This window comes from Psammomys obesus, unplaced genomic scaffold (assembly GCF_907164565.1).
Source record: "Psammomys obesus unplaced genomic scaffold, mPsaObe1.curated_primary_1811, whole genome shotgun sequence".
NCBI lineage: Eukaryota > Metazoa > Chordata > Mammalia > Rodentia > Muridae > Psammomys > Psammomys obesus.
This window is the reverse complement of record NW_026590681.1, coordinates 3,647,566-3,668,269: the sequence shown is the minus strand read 5'-3', so window position 1 is coordinate 3,668,269 and position 20,704 is coordinate 3,647,566. Positions and strand designations below refer to the sequence as shown.

Below are 20,704 nucleotides of genomic sequence, written 5' to 3'. Positions count from 1 at the left end.
TTCATTATTTCCTTGTATTTAATTGCTAAGTACTATTCCATTGTGAAAATGTACCACAATTTCTGTATCCATTCCTCAACTGAGGAACATCTGGGTTGTTTCCAGATTCTAGCTATTACGAATAAATCTTCTATGAACATGGTTTAGGAAATGTCCTTGTTGTATATTTGAGCATCTTTTGGATATTTGCCTGGAGTGGTATAGCTGGATCTCGAGGAAGCACTATTCCTAATTGTCTGAGAAAGTGTCAGTTTGGTTTCCAAAGTGGTTGTATAAGTTTACATTCCCACCAGCAATAGAGTAGGGTTCCTTTTTCTCCACATCCTCTCCAGCATGTGTTGTCACTTGAGTTTTTGATCATAGCCATTCTGATGGGTGTATGGTGAAATTTCAAGGTCATTTTGATTTGCATTTCCCTGATGACTAAGGAGGTTGAGCATTTCTTTAAGTGTTTCTCTACCTTCGATATTTCTTTATTGAGAATTCTCTGTTTAGCTCTGTGCCCCACTTTTTAATTGGATTACTTGATTTGTTTCTGTTTAACTTCTCTATGAATTTGATCCTTGGCTTTATATTCATGTGATCACATTTTTCAAAATTTATATTCAGAATAATATTTACTTTTAATGAAAATATCATATTTGGTCAAATGTTTAAAATTCACCATGAAAAAATAAGTTCACCAAGAAAATATAACATTGTAGCATGCCATTTTTTCATATGCTTTCTGTTCATGTCTACTTTGATTTTTATTCACTATTCCCTTATAGGAACAAAGATAATGGAATAATGATGTATATAATGAATTTTATTGATACTGGAATTATCAAGTTAGTAGTGTGATAAAATTAAAATTTTATAAGAAATGCTTGGACAGGATGCATTAGTTACCTGTTAGAAAATGAAGAAAAATTTTTGATATGACAATGGAGTAACAAAATTCATAGGAAATGATACCAAAATTCACAAAAAAAAAAACCTTAAAATGAGGTATAAATGCAACACATTTTTACCAGTAACAAATACCTGGTTAGCACATAACTGAGGAATGTTGTATATACTCCTAAATCATTCTGAGGTGTACTCCACCTTAGGACATCATCACAGCACCAGAAACGACTTCACCAATGATCCCTCACTGCTTCTCTACACTCTTCCTGATCCTCCCTTTACCTGTCACACCCACATCCCACCTGCCAATTGTATCCACACTGTCACAGGCACTTCTGTGTGAATCATATAATGTGCTAGGAACATAATGTCGAACAAGGCTCAGATATTTTCCCACATTTACTGTAAAGGTGTTAGGAATATGTATCATTTTGAGCCAAAGAAGTAAGTCCGTTCATTTTCCAAACTAAATGTCCAGTTTGACAGACTCTGTATCACAATGTTTTGCAATTAAAAAAATACAAAATGTTTGCAAATTTTAATATATCCTATTATCACATTTGATATGAAGTTATGGTGATCTTTTATTTTTTAATTTAAGTTTATTTTTTAAATTTATTTATTTTACATTTGGATCATAGCCCCCTATCTCATCTCATCCTGGTCTCAATCTTGCTCCTTTTCCTCCCAACCCCCATCCCTAGTCCTCATAAAGAATCCTGCCCTCTCAACCAACCTGACTCCAGCTGATCAAGTCTCATCATGAATGGATGCATCCTCTACCTCTGTGGCTGGGCAAGGCCACCCACCAGGAGGAAGTAATCAAGGAGCAGGCCACAGAGTCCATGTCAGAAGCAGCCCATGGCTCCCTTACTAGAGAAGCCATATGGAGACTGATCTGCCTATCAGTTACATCTGAGCAGGGGACCTAGGTCCTCTGCACTGGCCTGGTGGTACCAGGCAGTCAAGTAGTTTGGGAATAGGCAGAGAGGGCTCTAAGCTGAAAGTTATTCAGGCTGCACACAGGCCTCCTAAGGAAGGCAGTGGTGACTGGAACCCAGGAACAGTTCATCTCATACTGTGTCCGCTGGCTGCATTCCAGATGGGCCAGGCAGGTCAGGAGTATGTGAAGAGAGTTACAAGACAATCCTATTGGGCCCCTGGTTGGCTTCCTCTGGATGGTGGACCATGGCGGTTGGGGCCCATGGACAGTTCAACTTTGCTGGATCTGCAGGCTGTGTCCCATGTGGACCAGACCGATCAGGAGTAGGTGGAGAAAGTGTCAGGCTGAATGATGTTCTGACCTTCTCAGGATAGAGGGTAATGTGGTTCAGAGCCTGCGCAAACCCCATCTCTGCTGGTTCTGCAGGCCCTTTCCTACCACGATCTTCTAATTAAACTGGTAAAACTATATTTGTGTGTGTTTTTGTGTATATGTGTGCATTGACACCACAGCAATGCCTATGTAGGTCAAAGAACAGCTTAATGTGGTCAGTCATTTCTCTCCACTGTGTGGGTACTGCAGATGAAATTTGGGTTATCAGGCTTGGCAGCAACTTATTCCTGACTATGCAAAACTTATTCCTCAAATTCATATTAAATCTTAGAATTATTAAAGCCCTTAGGGTTGTGCACTGGTAGCAGTCACAAGGAAAGCCTCACTTGTCTTTTTTCTTCCTTGCGCTGTATTATAAAAGACTTGCAAGTTTGGAAAATAGCCACTGCAGCTTGTCTATGCATGTGCGACATAGTGACTCTTGTGACAGATGTTAGTAAAGGCCAGAGAGGATAGAGTTCTACCACTGAGACATGGTGTGCAGTTTCTCAGGAAGATGAGAATCACTCCACCTCAAGGTGGAGGGGATTTAGCCAAAGGATGCTTCGTCCTACCACAGATACACTTGTTCAACCATGTTCACTGCTGTTCTACTCATAATAGCCAGAAATAGAAAACAATCTAGGGGGCCCTCAACTAAAAACTGTGTTTTAAAATGTTCATTCTTAGAGAGTGATCCCAGAGACAGAAAGGAGAATATGGCATGAATTAGCTTATATATGGACATTAGCTATTAGGCTAAGCATTCCAAGCTACAATCTGTTTAACTACAGAAGTTAGGTATAGAGTAAGGAAGGGACAAGGGAGAACAAATAGATCTCCCTAGGAAGAGGAAATAGAATAGTTATGGATGGATGAGGGGGCTTTGCTCTGGGGAATCAAGTGGGGAGGAGAAGGGAAGCAGGGAACACAGAAAGAAATACAGGGAGAGACAGTTAAACAAAAAGCCATTTGATGGATAGTATAGAAATCTATCACAGTAGAAACCTCCTTAAATATATATATACATATATTAAGGCAATGTACACGAAGTCACCAATATTAGAGAGCCTGTTCCAACTGATCATTTCTTTCACCCAATGAGGTTTTCAGTACTAGGACTGGGTTAGATTTAATTGAGCTGTTGGTCAAAGGGGTACTTAGGAATCCCCAAATTGAAGTTCTTGCCATGACTATAGGTTACTCTGCACTAACTGACGGTACCGCAACACTTATGCACTCATTAAACTTGAAGGAGTTGTGCTGGTCTCTACATAGGCTTTTCACTGTATATTCTATCATCTTTGGTATAGGAAGGTACTCTGCATGCTACCAAAGTAGACACATAACCACTAACACCACCACAAACCCTGGATTTAAAATGGTCTCCTGCCTGCAAGATATGCTTAGCGCAATGCTGGCACAAAGCTTGTGAGAACAGCCAACCAATGTCTCACTTGACTTAAGACCCACTCCATGAGATAGAGCCCATACTCAACACTGGTTGGATGTGCAAGAACTTGAGACTAGATACCCCGGGGACCTAAGATAAAACCAAATACTAGTGTTCTAAATAAACATGTTGTAAACAAAACATGTAGCGATAAAATGACTCTTAATGACCTTCTGCTATACTCATAGATAAGTGCTCAATTATCATCATGAAGATGTTCTGAAGTAGAAAATAGGATTAGGTGCAGAAGCCTATAGCCAGACTTTACGCAGAGAATGAGACAACTTGGAATACTCAGCCAAGGAACAGATATCTCCATCATATCCCCCCCACCCCTTCAGAGCTCCTGGGGCCATGCAGAAGAGGAGGCAGTGTGGGAGCCAGAAGGGATGGAGGACACCAAGAGTACAGATCTGCTAAATCAACAGGGTTGATGCACATCACATATGAGCTCACAGGAAACATGGTAGCACCCACAATGCCTACCAAATGGGGTCCTAGAGCCGGAAGAAGAAATTGGCACGTCCTCATCCTTAACCCAGAAACTGTCTACAATTGATAACCACTAGCAAGTGAAAATGTAGTTTTCTCCAAGGGAGTCTCACTGGGGAAACAAGCTGCTCTTAAGGGCAGGCTGTGTGCCCAGCAGTAGATGGCCAACAGAACGAGAGATCAACTGCGTCATTGCGGATCCTGGTCTATTAATGTTAGATCAGGGCTTTTCCTTTTTTAAATTATATATTTGTGTTTTTATTTATTCATAAATACTTTCTCTGTTTTGCTCCATGGGCACTTTGTGTAAACAGCTTTACTTTTGTTGTTAATGCAATTCCTGAATTTGAGAAAAAGTGCATCTCTGCATCTGTATCTGGTTTTGTGTCTTTCGGGGGCTCTTTTCCTTCTGTTTGTTGCTTTGTTTTTGTCCTAGTCCAATGTGTTAGTTTTTGTTTTATCTTAATAAGTTTTATGTTATCATTAGACCTTGGATGCCTGTTTCTAGTGTGGGAGGCACCAGTAGCAGGCTGGCCTTGTTTCACAGGCTGAGAAGTGACGGAGAACTCTCCCAGGTACTGGCCAATTGTCTCTGGTTTGGTCTGGTTGAAGGTCTTGCCGTGCCACACGCCACCCTACTGCCTACAGCCCCAGGCAGAATGGTCCTATCCCTCAGGTGGGTCTTCACTACCTGGAGCTTTTCCATGGATGGCACCTCCATGGGTGACTGCTGCTTCGAACACAGGCCACAGTAGAGGCCCCTACACTGGTGGCCAGTACTGCATCAGCTGGTCATAGGACATGTCCAATAGTTGATCCAACTCCATACCATGGTACATAGTTTTCAGAAGGTCCGCTGCTCGCTGCTTCTTCTGCTCCACTTCAGCCACCTTGGCAGCTGCTTGGATAAAAGACTTTTTGTTTTTTAATGAGAGACAAAAAGGAGGTGGATCCTAATGTGAGGGGTGGTGTAAAGGAAGTGGAAGGGAGTAAGGAAACTAATCAGGATATACAGTGTGGGAGAGAAACAAAGACATCTGCAGTAAAAAGAGAGCGAAGAAAAAAATGAAAGTTAATAAAAAAATGAAATAATTACCAGAGAATCAAGGGCTGCCATATGCTGGGACTGATGGCCAGAGGAGTTCCAAAGTGTTTCTAGAGTAAGACAGGAATTGTTAGTATCTTCCTCTGTAGTGAATGGAGAATAGTGTGTCCGTAATTCTTTATTTCTCATCTCTTGCCTCATGCTTATGTAATCTGTATGGTGCTGTCTTTATCCACAGTAATGCCACATGTGCCATCAATATCCAGTGATGTTCTAAATTATTGATTAGTGTCACCACCAGTAGACACTATAAATTCTTTAATTCAGAAGATAATTTTTAGAATTCTGCTATATGTTACCACTCTGTAATAAGCATGTGTCATTCTTTATCAGATCACTATATTCCTTTACAAATTCATTAGGAGAATTTGAAATTTGGGGCTAGAGCAATGGCTCAGCAGTTAAAAGAAGGTACTGCTGACCTTGCAGAGATGTTGAGTTTGGATTCCAACATGTTGGGCAGCCCATGCCTTCCTATAACTCTAACTCTAGGGGATCAGACGCCTCTGCCTTTTCTTGGATGGTGTACATTCCCTTATACACATTCTCATATTAAGTGAGCTAGTTGGGGCAGTATTGGAAAGCTGGCCCTGGTGGCATGGGTGTGGGAGAGTTGGCAAGTTGTCCAACTCATCTACAATTCAGGCCCAGATCCAGGGTTTGGGGTTGGGTCACCCCAACATCTACGCCATGTGTAAACTGCTAGACTGTGTGAAGTGTCCTGCAGTACCAAAGCTGCATGATCTCAGTGACACAGGGCAACAACAGGATATCTGAGAGGAGTCCCAGTGAAGATCCAGTATCATAATGTAGCATAAGCCAGAGGCCTTGAATCAGACCAATAACTCATTGCAATGTACCTTTGTAAAGGTGTGTGGAACAAAGTGTTCCTGTGGGACACACTGTGAAATACTACACCTTCCCAGACAAGATATATTTCTATTTGTTTTTAATTTTGTTTGTGGGGAAGATAGGAGGGAAAAAGTTTAGATACAAAAGGATGGGGAGAGGAGTGTGACTGAGACGCATGATATGAAATTCACAAAGAATCAATAAAAAGTTAAAAAAACAATTAAAGAAAAGAATTAAAGGTGTTAGTTAGTTAGTACTATAAATTTTCTCACTGATAGCCTTGTCATCACTCCAAAAAAAAATTGAACATCTTCTAAGAGCTGAACATGATGAACCTGCCCCAGACAAGACTAACCTGTTTGACTATTTCAAGTGTTTCCACTGAGCTTGAGAAAAGCAAGTCTAGTGTTGGCTCTAGCCAGAATGTCAGTTTCAAAATAATTAGCCAGTTATGAAAAGCCCCGAACATTTCATTCCCATCTTTTTTTCCTGGGATCAGTTCTCCCTTCACCCCATAATGAAACTCTCCTTTTATTATCTTAGTGTATTAGACTTTTAGATTGTTCTTTAAGGGCTTGTTCCCCAGCTTTGTCCCTGGATCACTGTACAAATGTTACTTCTGCCTAAAATGGTTTTTTTTAATTATTTTTGCCAAATAAAATATTTCCCTTCTCTATCTATGTATATGTTCTCCTGAATGCCTTTTCAATACATACTTATATGTTCAAGGTGAAAATAACAGCTTCCTGATAGCATAGTAGATATGATGTACGTGTGATAGCAAAGATTGGATAGAGTATGTAATAAAAAGGGTTTGTTCAACATTTTGTTTTAGATTGATATTTTAAATCTCTTACCACTGAGGATTTTACATTGCTGACTTTTGCAATTAACTTGCTTGCCAAGGGGTTTATCACAGAAATAGAGTACCTGACCATAACCTCTATTTAAGCCCTCTGAGTGAAGTTTTAACTCCACTGTTTACTTGGATTCGCTCTATGTGCATAAAGACTTTTAATCCATAGGCTACCTCTGTGCAGGGGTTTCAGGCCATCTCCATGAGTGGTCCTTGCCTGGAGTATCAGTCTCAGAAAATACCCCTGTGCCCAGATTTTTGGATCTGTTGCTGTCCTTGTGGAGCCCTGTCCTCTCCAGGTCTTACTATCTCCCACTTCTTTCATAAGACTCTCTGTACTCTGCCCAAATTTTGGCTATGAGTCTCAGCATCTGCCTTGATAACCTGCAAGGTTAGAGCCTTTCAGAGGCCCTCTGTGGTAGGCTCCCTGTCCTGTTCCGTTTTCTTCCTCCTCTGTTGTCCATCCTCTGTGCCTTTCTGAATGGGGATTGAGCATCTTATCCAGAGTTCTCCTTCCTCATTAGCTTCTTTAGATGTACAGATTTTAGTATGTTTATCCTATCTTATATGTCTAATATCCACTTATGGGTGAGTATATAGCCTGTGTGTCTTTCTTCTTCTGGGATACCTCACTCAGGATGATCCTTTACAGTTTCCACCATTTACCTGTAAATTTCATGATTTCCTTGTTTTTTATTGCTGAGTAATATTCCATTGTGTAAATATACCACATTTTTTTTAATCCATTCCTCAACTGAGGGGCATCTGGGCTGTTTCCAGATTCTGGCTATTACAAATAAAGCTTCTACAAACATGGTTAAGCAGATGTCCTTGTTGTATACTTGAGCATCTTTTGGATATATGCTTATGGCAGTTCAGTATCCAAGTGGGTTTCATAGTAATGGGAAGAGTTACTGTCTCTGACATGAACTGATTGGCCTGCTCTTTGATCACCTCCCCCTGAGGGGGGGGGAGCAGCCTTACCAGGCCACAGAAGAAGACACGCAGCCACTCCTGATGAGACTTGATAGACTAGGGTCAGAGAGAAGGAAGGGAAGGAGGACCTCCCTTATCAGTGGACTTGGAGAGGGACATGGGTGGAGAAGAGGGAGGGAGGTACAGGGAGGATACAAAGTGAATAAACTGTAATTAGTAAAAATAACAATAATTAAATTAAAAAGGCTTTTAATCCACACAAAGACAGTGTGGGAAGAGATGGCTTAGAGGTATTTCTACTCTATATACACAATATTAGTATAAATTTTGATGAAGTCACTGCATTTTCAATTAATCAAACAATGACAGTTCACAGCATAATTTATGTCAAAAAGTAATTCAAACACCCTCCTTATATGAGTAACAATTAATTTATAGATGATTATTTTCTCTCTTTCATTTTGTTTTTGCTTAGTTTTATATTTCATACAAAGTGGGCTTCATAAAGAAACTTTTGGTAGTCCCTCATGTCTATGCCCTTCCTTCAATGTTTCAGTGAAAGAATCACATTTATTGGCTGACCTTGCAAATTTATCAAGGGTTTTAGTTCCATGTATCAGAGAACTGGGGAATTGGACTATACGAACAGACCACAGAGTAGAAAGCCACTTTGAAAAATTGGCAAGACTTGAGTGAAATGTATGCATGATAACGTTGACTTCTAAATGGGCTGAAAAGTATGTACCGTTCTCACACTCAACCTCCCTAAAGTGAGGAGAGAGGAGCAGTGACCTCACATGTCTGGCACCTGTGCAGCTTATGCTCTCACGTCCTAAGTCACCGTGCAGACTCCTTTCAAAAGGCAGTGCCAGGATTTTACATCTGTAGACGTTGACCCTCTTAGGGGACATGTGTGGCCTCAGGTGGCATTACAAGTGCCCAAAAGAGGGGAGAAAAGGCTGTAGATCACATGGAGAGGATAACCTGAATGAGATGTGAGCTATTTACTAAACATTTCCAATTAAAGCAATTAAAATTAAAGATTTTAAAATTACTCTCTATGCCTTAGTTATGCCATGATAACATATATGGGTCAAATACTTACAATTTCTGCTACTTCTAATTTTAGGGATATTTAAGTTTATGTTTTTAGACTTTCTACTATAGTTTAACTATGATAATATCTCTTGCTGTTCTCTCCTTTACAAGTATTATTCCATGAGTTAGTGCATTATAATACTATATGCATTATTCTTCCATTTTTCTTGTGGTTTTTTAAAAGACTTAATTGAATATATAATAGAAACATAAAAATATCAAGTAATACATGTTGTGTTTACAGAATAAATAATGATGGCTTCAAACATCAGCCAAGGCATATGTGCATTTTTCATCACTAAACGTTCAAAAAATTTAGAATATATAAACAATAGCTGTATTCTAAATCTACATAAGAAATTTTAAACTCCCTTCAAAGATGTAGCTGATGCACATCTTAGGCTTCAAGTGGGTACTCAAGTAAGGGAAGTAGGAACTGCGTTGGACAGGGACTCACTAGCTTTTAGATAGTTTTCCCCTGACAGGTCTTCCTTGAAGGAAGAGGATTCCTTCAGTCCTGATGCAACTTGATGAGCTGGGGTGGATGGAAAAGGGTGCTCCACTTTTCTGAGGAGAAGGGGAAGGGGAGAGCATGGAGAGGGTGTATGACTGGGAGGGGAGCAGGGAAGTGGCTACAAGTATGTAAAGTGAATTAAAAAAATGAGAAAAATAAATTTTAATGATTATTGTACTTACAATACTTCTAAATACTAAAAGTATATATAAGTAACACAATTTTTTTTCTTTATTTGTTGCATGCCATGTCACTTTTTTGACAATAAATCATAACATGGGATTACAAACGTCACTTTCAGGATGCTATACTTTTATAGCACTTTAAAGGTGCTATACATGGTCTGACCTAGGACCCCTACACAGGTGTGTCCAATGGATGGGTTGGTCTTCATGTGAGTCTCCTGGCAAGTGGAGGTGGGGGCTCTTCTAGCATGCACTCTATTGCTGCACTTGGATCACTTCCCCCTGGCAGGGCTGCCTTGCCTGGCATCATTGGATGAGGATATGTATGCTCAGTCCTGATGTGACTTAATGTGCTGGGGAGATTTGATATGGCAGAATATCCTTCTCTGTATGCTCGTTAATTGATGTTCAGTCTCTGTAACCCCCCATGGGTCTGGGTTAGTTGTCTCTGTTGGTCATCTTGTGAGGCTCCTGTGTGCTCCAAGTCCTTCCAATCTTTTCCCCAACACTTTCATAAGACCCCCAGAGCTCTGCCCCATGCCTGGCTGCAAGTACCAGCATCTGTATCGATCCACTGTGGGCTGGAGCAAAGCAGAGGAGAGGAGAGATAGGCTCCTGTCTGCAAGCATAACAGAATATCATTAATAGTGTGAGGAGCTGACTACTGTGGGGTGGGTCTCAGGTTGGGCCAAATATTTGGTTGGATATTCCCTCAATCTTTATTCCTTTTTTCCTGCACTTCTTGTAGGCAGGGTAATTTTTGGATCAAAAGTTTTGTTGGTGGGATTTTGTTCGCCTCTATCTTGGTATCTTGGTCCTATCTTGGTAGAAGGTGGTCATTTCAGTCTCATGGCCCTTCCCCTAGTCCTTCCCCCAACCCCACTCCCCACACAGGTTAAGAGTTTCAGTTAGAATCACACCCATATCCTCCCAGGAGTCTACCCTGTCATAGGCCTCCAGCTTGATAAAGAGATGCTTTCCCTCAATTTCTATTCTACTTCACATCCCTCTCACCTGTTCTCCCCAGAACTGGTCCTCAAACTTGTTTCCCTCCCCATTCCATCTCCTACTCAATTCCCTTTCTTCTTCCACATCTGCTGCCTATTCTATTTCCCCTTCTGAGTGACATTCCTTCAACGTCTCTTGGGTCCTCCTTTTTACTTTGCTTCTTTGGGGCTATGGGTTGTAGTATGGTTATCCTGTACTATATAGTAATATCCACTTATAGATATATACCATGCATGTTTCTGGTACTGGGTTACCTCACTAAAAATGATCTTTTCTAGTTCAATCCATCTGCCTGAAAATTTCAAGTTTTCCTTGTTTTAATAGCTGAGTAGTATTCCATTGTGTAAATTTGCCACAGTTAGTGTATCCATTCTTCAGTTGAGGGACATCTAAGTTGTTTCCAGTTTCTGGCTATTAAAAATAAAGCTGTCAAAGAAACAATAACTCTGACAGAAGTCATGAATCAAATGGACCTCACAGACATCTATAGAGCCTTTCACCCAAACTCAAAAGAATTTATCTTCTTCTCAGCACCTCATGGAACCTTACCCAAAATAGACCATATAGTTAGTCACAAAGCAAGCCTAAACAGATACAAGAAGATTGAAATAATCCCTTGTGTCCTATCTGATCACCATGGACTAAAACTGGACCTCAATGACAAAAATAACAACAGGCCTACACACACATGGAAACTGAACAACTTGCTTCTAAATGACAGCTGGGTCAGAGAAGAAATAAAGAAATTAAAGACTTCCTAGAATTCAATGAAAATGAAGGCACAACATTTGTGTCCCAAATTTATGGGACACAATGAAAGCAGTGCTCAGAGGAAAATTTATTGCACTAAGTGCCTGCAAGAAGAAATTCATAATATCGCATACATACACACAACTTAATGGCCCAACTGAAAACCCTAGAAAAAAAAAAAAAAGCAGATACACCCAAGAGGAGCAGACGGCTGGAAATAATCAAACTCAGGGCTGAAATCAATCACTTAGAAACAAATAAAACTATTCAAAGAATCAATGAAACAAAAAGCTGGTTCTTTGAGAAAATCAACAAGATAGACAAACCCTTAGCCAAACTAACTAAAAAGCAGAGAGAAGCTATCCAAATCAACAAAATCAGAAATGAAAATGGGGACATAACTACAGACACTGAGGAAATCCAAACAACTATTAGGTCATACTACAAATCCTATATGCCACAAAATTTGAAAATCTAAATGAAAAGGACAATTTTCTTGACAGATTCCATATACCAAAATTAATTCAAGATCAGGTAGAAAGACTGAATAGCCCTATATCTCCCAAGGAAATTGAAGCAGTCATTAACAGTCTCCCCTTCAAGAAAAGCCCTGGGCCAGATGGCTTCAGCTCAGAATTCTACAAGACCTTCAAAGAAGTGCTAACACCAATTCTCCTCAAACTATTCCACAAAATAGAAACAGAAGGAAAACTACCAAACTCATTCTATGAAGCCACAGTCACCTTGATACCTAAACCACACAAAGATCCAACAAAAAAAGAGAACTTCAGACCTATCTCTCTTATGAACATTTGATGCAAAAATACTCAATAAAATACTTGCAATCCGAATCCAGGAACACATCAAAGATATCATCCACCATGACCAAGTAGGCTTCATCCCAGGCATGCAAGGGGGGTTCAACATATGGAAATCCATCAATGTAATCCACCACATAAACAAACTGAAGGAGAAAAATCACATGATCATCTCCTTAGATGCCAAAAAAGCATTTGACAAAGTCCAACACCCATTCATGTTTAAAGTCTTGGAGAGATCAGGGATACAAGGCACATACCTAAAGATAGTAAAGGCAATATACAGCAAGCCTATAGCCAACATCAAACTCAATGGAGAGAAACTTAAATCAATCCCACTGAAATCAGGGACAAGAAAAGGCTGCCCATTGTCTCCATATCTCTTCAACAAGGTACTTGAAGTCCTAGCCAGAGCAATAAGACAACTAAAGGAGATCAAGGGGATACAAATTGGAAAGTAAGAGGTCAAAGTGTCACTATTTGCAGAGGATATGATAGTATACATGAGCGACCCCAAAATTTCAAACAGGAAACTCCTTCAGCTGATAAATACCTTCAGCAAAGTGGCCAGATACAAAATCCACTCAAAAAAATCAGAAGCCCCCCTGTATACCAAAGACAAAAGGGCCGAGAAAGAAATTAGGGAAACAACACTCTTCACAATAGCCACTAATAACATAAAGTACCTTGGTGTGACTCTAACCAAGCAAGTGAAACACCTGTTTGAGAAAAACTTCAAGTCTCTGAAGAAAGAAATCGAAGATCTGAGAAGATGGAAAGATCTCCTGTGCTCATGGATTGGTAGGATTAACATTGTGAAAATGGCCATCCTGCCAAAAGCAATCTACAGATTCAATGCAATTCCCATCAAATTACCAACTCAATTCTTTACAGACCTTGAAAAAAAGATTCTCAGCTTCATGTGGAGAAACAAAAAACCCAGAATCTCCAAAACGATCCTGTACAACAGATCATCTGGAGGTATCTCCATCCCCGATCTCAAGCTGTACTACAGGGCAACAGTAATAAAAACTGCATGGTATTGGCATAGAAACAGAAAGGAGGATTGATGGAAGCACATAGAAGACCCAGAAATAAACTCATATACCTATGAATACTCGGTATTTGACAAAGAAGCCAAATCCATTCAATGGAAAAAAAGACAGTATATTCAACAAATGGTGCTGGTCCAACTGGATATCTACATGCAGAAAAATGAAAATAGATCCATATTTATCACCCTGCACAAAACTAAAGTCAAAGTGGACCAAAGACCTCAACATAAAACCAGATACTCTAAATCAGTTGGAAAAAAAAAGTGGGGAACAGCCTAGAACTCATTGGCACAGGAGACAACTTCCTGAACAGAACACCAACAGCACAGGCTCTAGGAGCATCAATTAATAAATGGAACTTCATGAAACTGAAAAGCTTCTGTAAAGCAAAAGACACAGTCATCAAAACAAAACGACTGCCTACAGACTGGGAAAGAATCTTCACCAACCCTTTATCTGACAGAGAGCTAATATCCAGTATATATAAAGAACTAAAGAAGCAGAAAAGCAACAAACCAAGTAATCCCATTAAAAAATGGGGAACGGAGCTAAACAGAGAATTCTAGATAGAGGAACATCGAATGGCAGAGAAACACTTAAAGAAATGCTCAACCTCATTAGCCATTAGGGAAATGCAAATCAAAACGACCCTGAGATTTCACCTTACACCCATCAGAATGGCGAAGATCAAAAACTCAAGTGACAACACATGCAGGAGAGGTTGTGGAGAAAGGGGAACTCTCCTCCATTGCTGGTGGGAATGTAAACTGGTACAACCTCTTTGGAAGTCAATCTGGCGCTCTCTCAGACAATTAGGAATAGTGCTACCTCAAGACCCAGCTATACCACTCCTAGGTATATACCCAAAATTTGCTCAAGTACACAACAAGGACATTTGTTCAGCCATGTTTGTAGCAGCTTTATTTGTAATAGCCAGAACCTGGAAACAACCCACCTGTCCATCAACAGAGGAATGGATACAGAAATTGTGGTATTTTTACACAATGGAATACTACTCAGCAATCAAAACGGAGGAAATCATGAAATTTGCAGGCAAATAGTGGGATCTAGAAAAGATCATTCTGAGTGAAGTATTCCAGAAGGAGAAAGACAAACATGGTATATACTCACTTATATAGACCTACAAGATATGATAAACATAATGAAATCTACACACCTAAAGAAGATAATCAAGAAAGCAGACACGGGCGAAGATGATCAATCCTCATTTAGAAAGACAAATGGGATGTGCATTGAATGTATGACAGGAGTTTACCTCAGAAGGCATCTGAAAGACTCTACCTAGCAGTGTTTCAAAGCAGACACTAAAGACTCATAACCAAACCCTCGGCAGAGTGCAGGGAATCATATGAAAGAAGGGGAGTTAGTATGATATGGAAAGGATAGGAGCTCTACAAGGACCAAATGTATCCAGGCACAGGGTCTTTTCTGAGACTGACACTCAACCAAGGACCATCTATGGATATAACCTAGAACTTCTGCTTGGATGTGGCCTGTGGTAGCTCAGTAACCAAGTAGTTTCCCAGAGTAAGGGAAACAAGGACTATTTCTAACAGCATCTCAAGGGCAGGCTCTTTGACCCCCCCCCCAGGGGAGGAGCAGTCCTGTTAGGCCACAGAGGAGGACTTTGCAGCCAGCCCTGAAGATACCTGATAAAACAGGGTCAAATGAAAGGGGAGGAGGTCCTCCCCTATCAGTGGACTTGGAAAGGGGCAGGGAGGAGACCAGGGAGGGAGTGTGGGGTTGGGGAGGGAATGAGGGAGCGGGACATGGCTGGGACACAGAGCTAACAAAATGTAACTAATAAGAAAAATAAAATTAAAAAAAAAACCAAAGTTCTCTTAAGTTGACATAGGGCAAGCCTTGGCTTCTCACAGCACAGCTAGCTGGGCAGACACACAAGCACAAGGGAAGGACAGCACTCTAGGCATCTGCTCACATCTGCAGAAGTGCTGAAGCACAGTGTGTCCTTGATCACACATGAACTCGTTCAAAATCACACATATTTGTGCACACACACAAATACATGCACATATCATACATAAAGGATTTTAAAAGGAAAAACCACAAATATTTAAAAGAGAAATGCACAAAACTAACAAATAAATCCTGAAATATCTCAGCTAATTGGCTTTATTTTCCACATGTGACATCTGGTTTTATACTTAAGATCCTGCAGCCTCAGCAATCCTTTAATGCCAAAATCCAACATGTCCATTCTCAGGGCTGGATTTGCAGAAGTTTCTAAAGTATTGGATGACTCTTGTCTTGCTTTGCATGAGTCAAACCTCTTCTTGAATGAGGGGAATCTTCAAGCCAAATTGCAGTGCTCTGCCTCAATTAGACACAGGTGAGAGGGTCAGCCTTCCTCAGCTGTGAGCCTGTGCCCTCAGCACTCCATACATTTCCAGATGCAGGTGAGAGAGCCAGCCTCAGCCAGCTGTGAGCCTGTACCCTCAGCAGTCCATACATTTCCAGATGCAGGTGGGAGAGCCAGCCTCAGCCAGCTGGGAGCCTGTGCAGTCAGCACTCCACACACTTGCACAATAAAATGAAGGATCAGGAGTAAGTTGTTCAATTCCCATTGGTTCAGAAATAATAATTGGGCTCACTGGCACCAGCCAAGTTGAGAACCCTGTTCCTGTGGCTTTGCTGGTCTTGGTGTAGCGTCTTCACTCACAGTTGGAGTCTTGGGTGGAGCTGTTCCAGGCTGCATGAGCACATGGTTTGCCCTGCAGTTCCAGGGCCTCAAGTGTCTCCCCCATCTTCACAACAGTGTACTATTGTGACAGTCTCTGGTTGTCTGACCTTGAGGCAAGTCTCTGTGTATATTTCTACACTGTCTGCAACCTCTTAAAATTTGATGAGGTTTCTCAGAGTTCTTGGGGAAAATGGTCCATGTGATTTAGCCTTCCCATCAGGCTTTCTTCAAGGTGGAAGCTCCAGAATTCTCAATTTTTGGCTCAGTCTATGTCTGAAAGTCACAGAGCATGGAAGCTACTCGTATGAGTCTCAGTCTGATGTAAAACCCACAGGGACCCAGGAAAACACAAATCCAGACCTCACAGAGTCCAGCAGAGCTAGAGATCTGAAGGAAGGGCAAAAAAATATATATCTGTGCTGGCAGAGAATCAGAAGAAGTTCTGTTTTTCTCTGACTCCCAGGTAGCTTCAGCTTGCCCACCCAAGTTTAGAAAGGAATTTGTGCAATGAGTCCATGCATCCACACAGAGATTTCTATACAATCACTTCACAGTCACATCCAGTTATATGGCTCCATCCACTCAAGCTGCCAGTAAAGCCCATGGTCCCATCTCTCAGTTAACTGTAGCCAAGGCTTGCAGAAAAAACAGCCTGCCCATTTTGTGGTCCATCTTGGGGATGGAGTATCATGGAGAGAATCCCAATGACTTTTCTTTTCTCTCCCAGGCTGCCAGGCAGAGATCTGCTCAGGGACACTAGGTTATGTCACCTCAGATTTTCTCTCTTTTCCATTGCAGTTCACGAACTCAAAGGCCTGCACACAGTAATCGTTTCTCAGGATTTATGTGATAAGTTCAAGTCAGCAGAAAGAACACCAAGAAAGGCATTGAGACATGTGATGTCTTGTGTGGATCCCTGTGAAAGATACGAATGTCTTTCCTCTTCTGAAGCTGATTCTTCCTCTTGGCTTCCCATGACTCTCAAAGAACATGTTCATAGTCTGTGTCAATACCAATGCCTGATAGAAGAAACAATGGATACAAAGGCCTGGACATCGCGAGTTTGATGACTCTGTATTTCATTTCTTTCAAAGTCCCTTGAACAATTTGCATCAATGCTATAGCTAGAAATTTTCATTCTTGTAGTGGCTAACAATGACAATTCCAGTCACTGCTAAACTGAGGCTTCCTACAAGTTCAAACCAGGCTCAGAGACAGAGTGAGATATCATCTTGAAGGCCAAGAAGGCAGGTGAAAAGGCAGACAGGCAGAGAGACAGAAATGAGGCATGTAGACAGGCGTGTTGACGAAAGGAAAGGACAAGGACGACTCCACTCTGTTCGGGTCCTCATCTGAGAACCTGCTCTGTAACCCTTGGAATATAAATTACCTAAACTACTTGAAAGTCCTGAACATACCTACTAGGTGCTTCAGGGAAGAATCTAGGCCAAGGATGTGCCAAGAGGAGCATCTCAGCATCTGTTCCTTTATACAGTACCCCAACAAAGCACAAAAGTGCCCAAGGTTGTGAAACAATGAAGGGAGGGAGAAAGATGAGAGGTGTTCATTGGGATAGGGGGTTCACTTACTTGTGTTATGAGAGAGAGGGACTGAGACCTCCAGGGAACTGTGACAAGTTGTTTTCTCTTGGCAGGTAGGAGAGGAGTGTCATATCACGCACATAATCATCCCACTACAGGAAGGAGACCCTGACTATTGCTATGCAGTAAATGAAGAAGAACTTTTTTTCATACAGGATGAACTGGGGCTTCTCTCCTTAGGCTGGATCCATGTAAGCAAGCTGCTCTCCCTGATAGCAGCTTCCCCTTGTCTGTCTCTTAGCAGGTAGAGTGTAGTAGGAGAGGAGGAGGAGGACAAGAAGTTGTAGGACAGCAGAGTAGGGAGGGACAGGATCCAGTAAAAAAGAGTAGAGTCAGAAAAAACAGTTGATGCAAGAAGAAAGAAAATTGAGTAGGGCTAGAGAAAAGAAGAAAAGAGATTGAGCAGAGTGAAAATAAGAGGGAGTTGAAAGTGAATTCAGCTAGTAGAGTGAGAAGAGGAGGCAGTTGGTGACAGTTGAACCAGGAGAAGCTGAGCTGAGCCAGAGAACATGTTGAGAGACAGGAGAAAAACCCTCAAACAAAGTAACAACATAGCCAGGAGAAAAATGAAGACTAAAGCTACAGACTGCTCTTCACTTAGGTAGAAATCCCCTGGGTCTCAGAGCAGAAATAAAAGTAGACAGCTGAAGACCCAGAGAGACTGTTGAACTGATGTTTGAAATAGTCATCAGAAATCTTGGTGAAGAGAGAATCAGGCTGTTGTCAGAAGGGAAGCAGAGGTAGCTTAGAAGATGAAGGACAAAACTTGAAATAGTGACTGTTTAGACACTATCACTAAGCAAGGATGAATAAAGGAGTCTTGTTCTCAGTGACAGACAAGTTAAAAATAATTGAGAGATATTCATCATAGTTTGATATTTGTGTTTTAGGAGAACAAAGCAGTTCGCCCCTTCTTCCTTCTCCACCTAGCAGATGAGTGTTTGTCTGGAATGATTTGGTGATTCATGATAGAGGCCAATTGTTGCAGCTCCTTGTGCCACACATTCCTTGGTGGATCAGGTATGGCTGGCTGTGTTTAGTTGGAATTCTTGGCTTTGTTTGTCTTCTCAGACCCATCCAAACCAGATAGCATTCTTGTTGAAAGTGGACCTACACACCCATTTTGGGTATCAGAGGATGCTGTCTGAGTCCATCATAGTGGTGTATGTGACCCAAAAACAAACAATGAGTATGTGAGATTCAGGTGTGGAAAGTACATGAACTATATGACTCAAAACTATTTAAAAACTATCTTCAGAGTATCTTTTTTATTTTTATTAATTACAGTTTATTCACTCTGTATCCCCCCTGTAGCTCCCTCCCACTTCCCCTCCCAATTGCACCCTCCTTCCCCCTTCTCCACCCATGCTCCTCCCCAAGACCACTGATAGGGGAGGTTTTCCTCGCCTTCCTTCTGATCCTAGTCTATCAGGTTTCATCAGAATGGCTAAGATCAAAAACTCAAGAGATAACACATGTTGGGGAGGCTGTGGAGAAAGGGGAACCCTCCCCCATTGCTGGTGGGAATGTCAACTGGTACAACCCCTATGGAAATCAATCTGGTGCTTTCTCAGACAATTAGGAATTGTGCTACCTCAAGATCCAGCTATACCACTCCTAGGCATATATCCAAAAGATGTTCAAGTACACAACAAGGACAACCATTGCTCAACCATGTTTGTAGCAGCTTTATTTATAATAGCCAGAACCTGGAAACAACCCAGATGTCCATCAACTGAGGAATGGATACAGAAATTGTGGTACTTTTACACAATGGAATACTACATAGCAATTAAAAACAAGGAAATCATGAATTTTGCAGGCAAATGGTGGAATCTAGAAAAAAATCATCCTGAGTGAGGTATCCCAAAAGCAGAGAGACACACATGGTATATACTCACTTATATAGACCTATAAGATAGGATAAACATACTAAAATATGTACACCTAAAGAAGATAAAAAAGAAAGAGGTCCAGGGGTACGATGATCAATCTTCATCTAGAAAGACAAAGGGGATGGACATTGAAAATAGGAGAAAACAAGTAACAGGACAGTAGCCTACTACAGAAGTCACCTGAAAGACTCTACCTAGCAGTGTATCAAAGCAGATGCTGAGACCCATAACCAAACCTTCAGCAGAGTGTAGGGAATCACATGAAGGAAGGAGGAATTAGTATATCCTAGAGGGGACAGGGAGCCCCACAAGGTCCAAATATATCTGAGCACAGGGGTCTTCAATGAGACTGTTTATCCAAACAAGGACCAATGCATAGATAAAACCTACAACCCCTGCTCAGACACAGCCCATGGTAGCTCAGTATACAAGTGGGTACCCTAGTAAGGGGGACAGGAATTATTTCTGACATTAACTCATGAGCTTCCCCTCCCCCTGAAGGAGGAGTAGCCTTGCTAGGCCATAGATAAAGACATTTCAACCATCCTGAAGATATCTGATGAGCTAGGGCCAGAAGGAAGGAGAGGAGGACACCCCCTCTCAGTGGACTCGGAAAGGGGCAGGGAGGCGATGAGGAGGGAGGGGAGGATTGGGAGGGAAAGAGGGAGAGGGCTACAGCTGGGATACAAATGAATGTATAAAATTATTTTTAAAAAATATTTTTAAAAAAGGAGTGGCTACATTGTTTTCCTCTATGGCCTGGTAAGGCTGCCCTCCCCTCAGCGGGAGGCGATTAAAGATTAAAGACCAGGCCAATCAGTCAGGACTGGCTTCTTTGTATCTTAATTGATTGTTATAAAAGCCTTCCTTTAAGGTGCACATTCTAATTTATAGCAGTTGCTTTTTAAAGATATAGTGACATCACTGCTGGTTTCTAAGACAAATTCTCAAGAAGTAACCTCGAAAACCAGAGGTTGAAGAACTTTCACATCAAATGGGACATTTGAGTATCATCTCTTTTCATTCGCAATATTATGTTATTCTGAATTTTGTAGCCTTGATGTTGACCCTCACAGAGAAGAGAAGAGAAGAGAAGAGAAGAGAAGAGAAGAGAAGAGAAGAGAAGAGAAGAGAAGAGAAGAGAAGAGAAGAGAAGAG

General features: G+C 41.2%; 1 pseudogene; it reads right to left on the bottom strand.

Moving 5' to 3' along the window:
* Positions 1-887: 887 nt before the first annotated feature.
* LOC129677724 (40S ribosomal protein S15-like) overlaps positions 888-20,704 on the bottom strand; it is a 32,262-nt pseudogene continuing 12,445 nt past the window's right edge.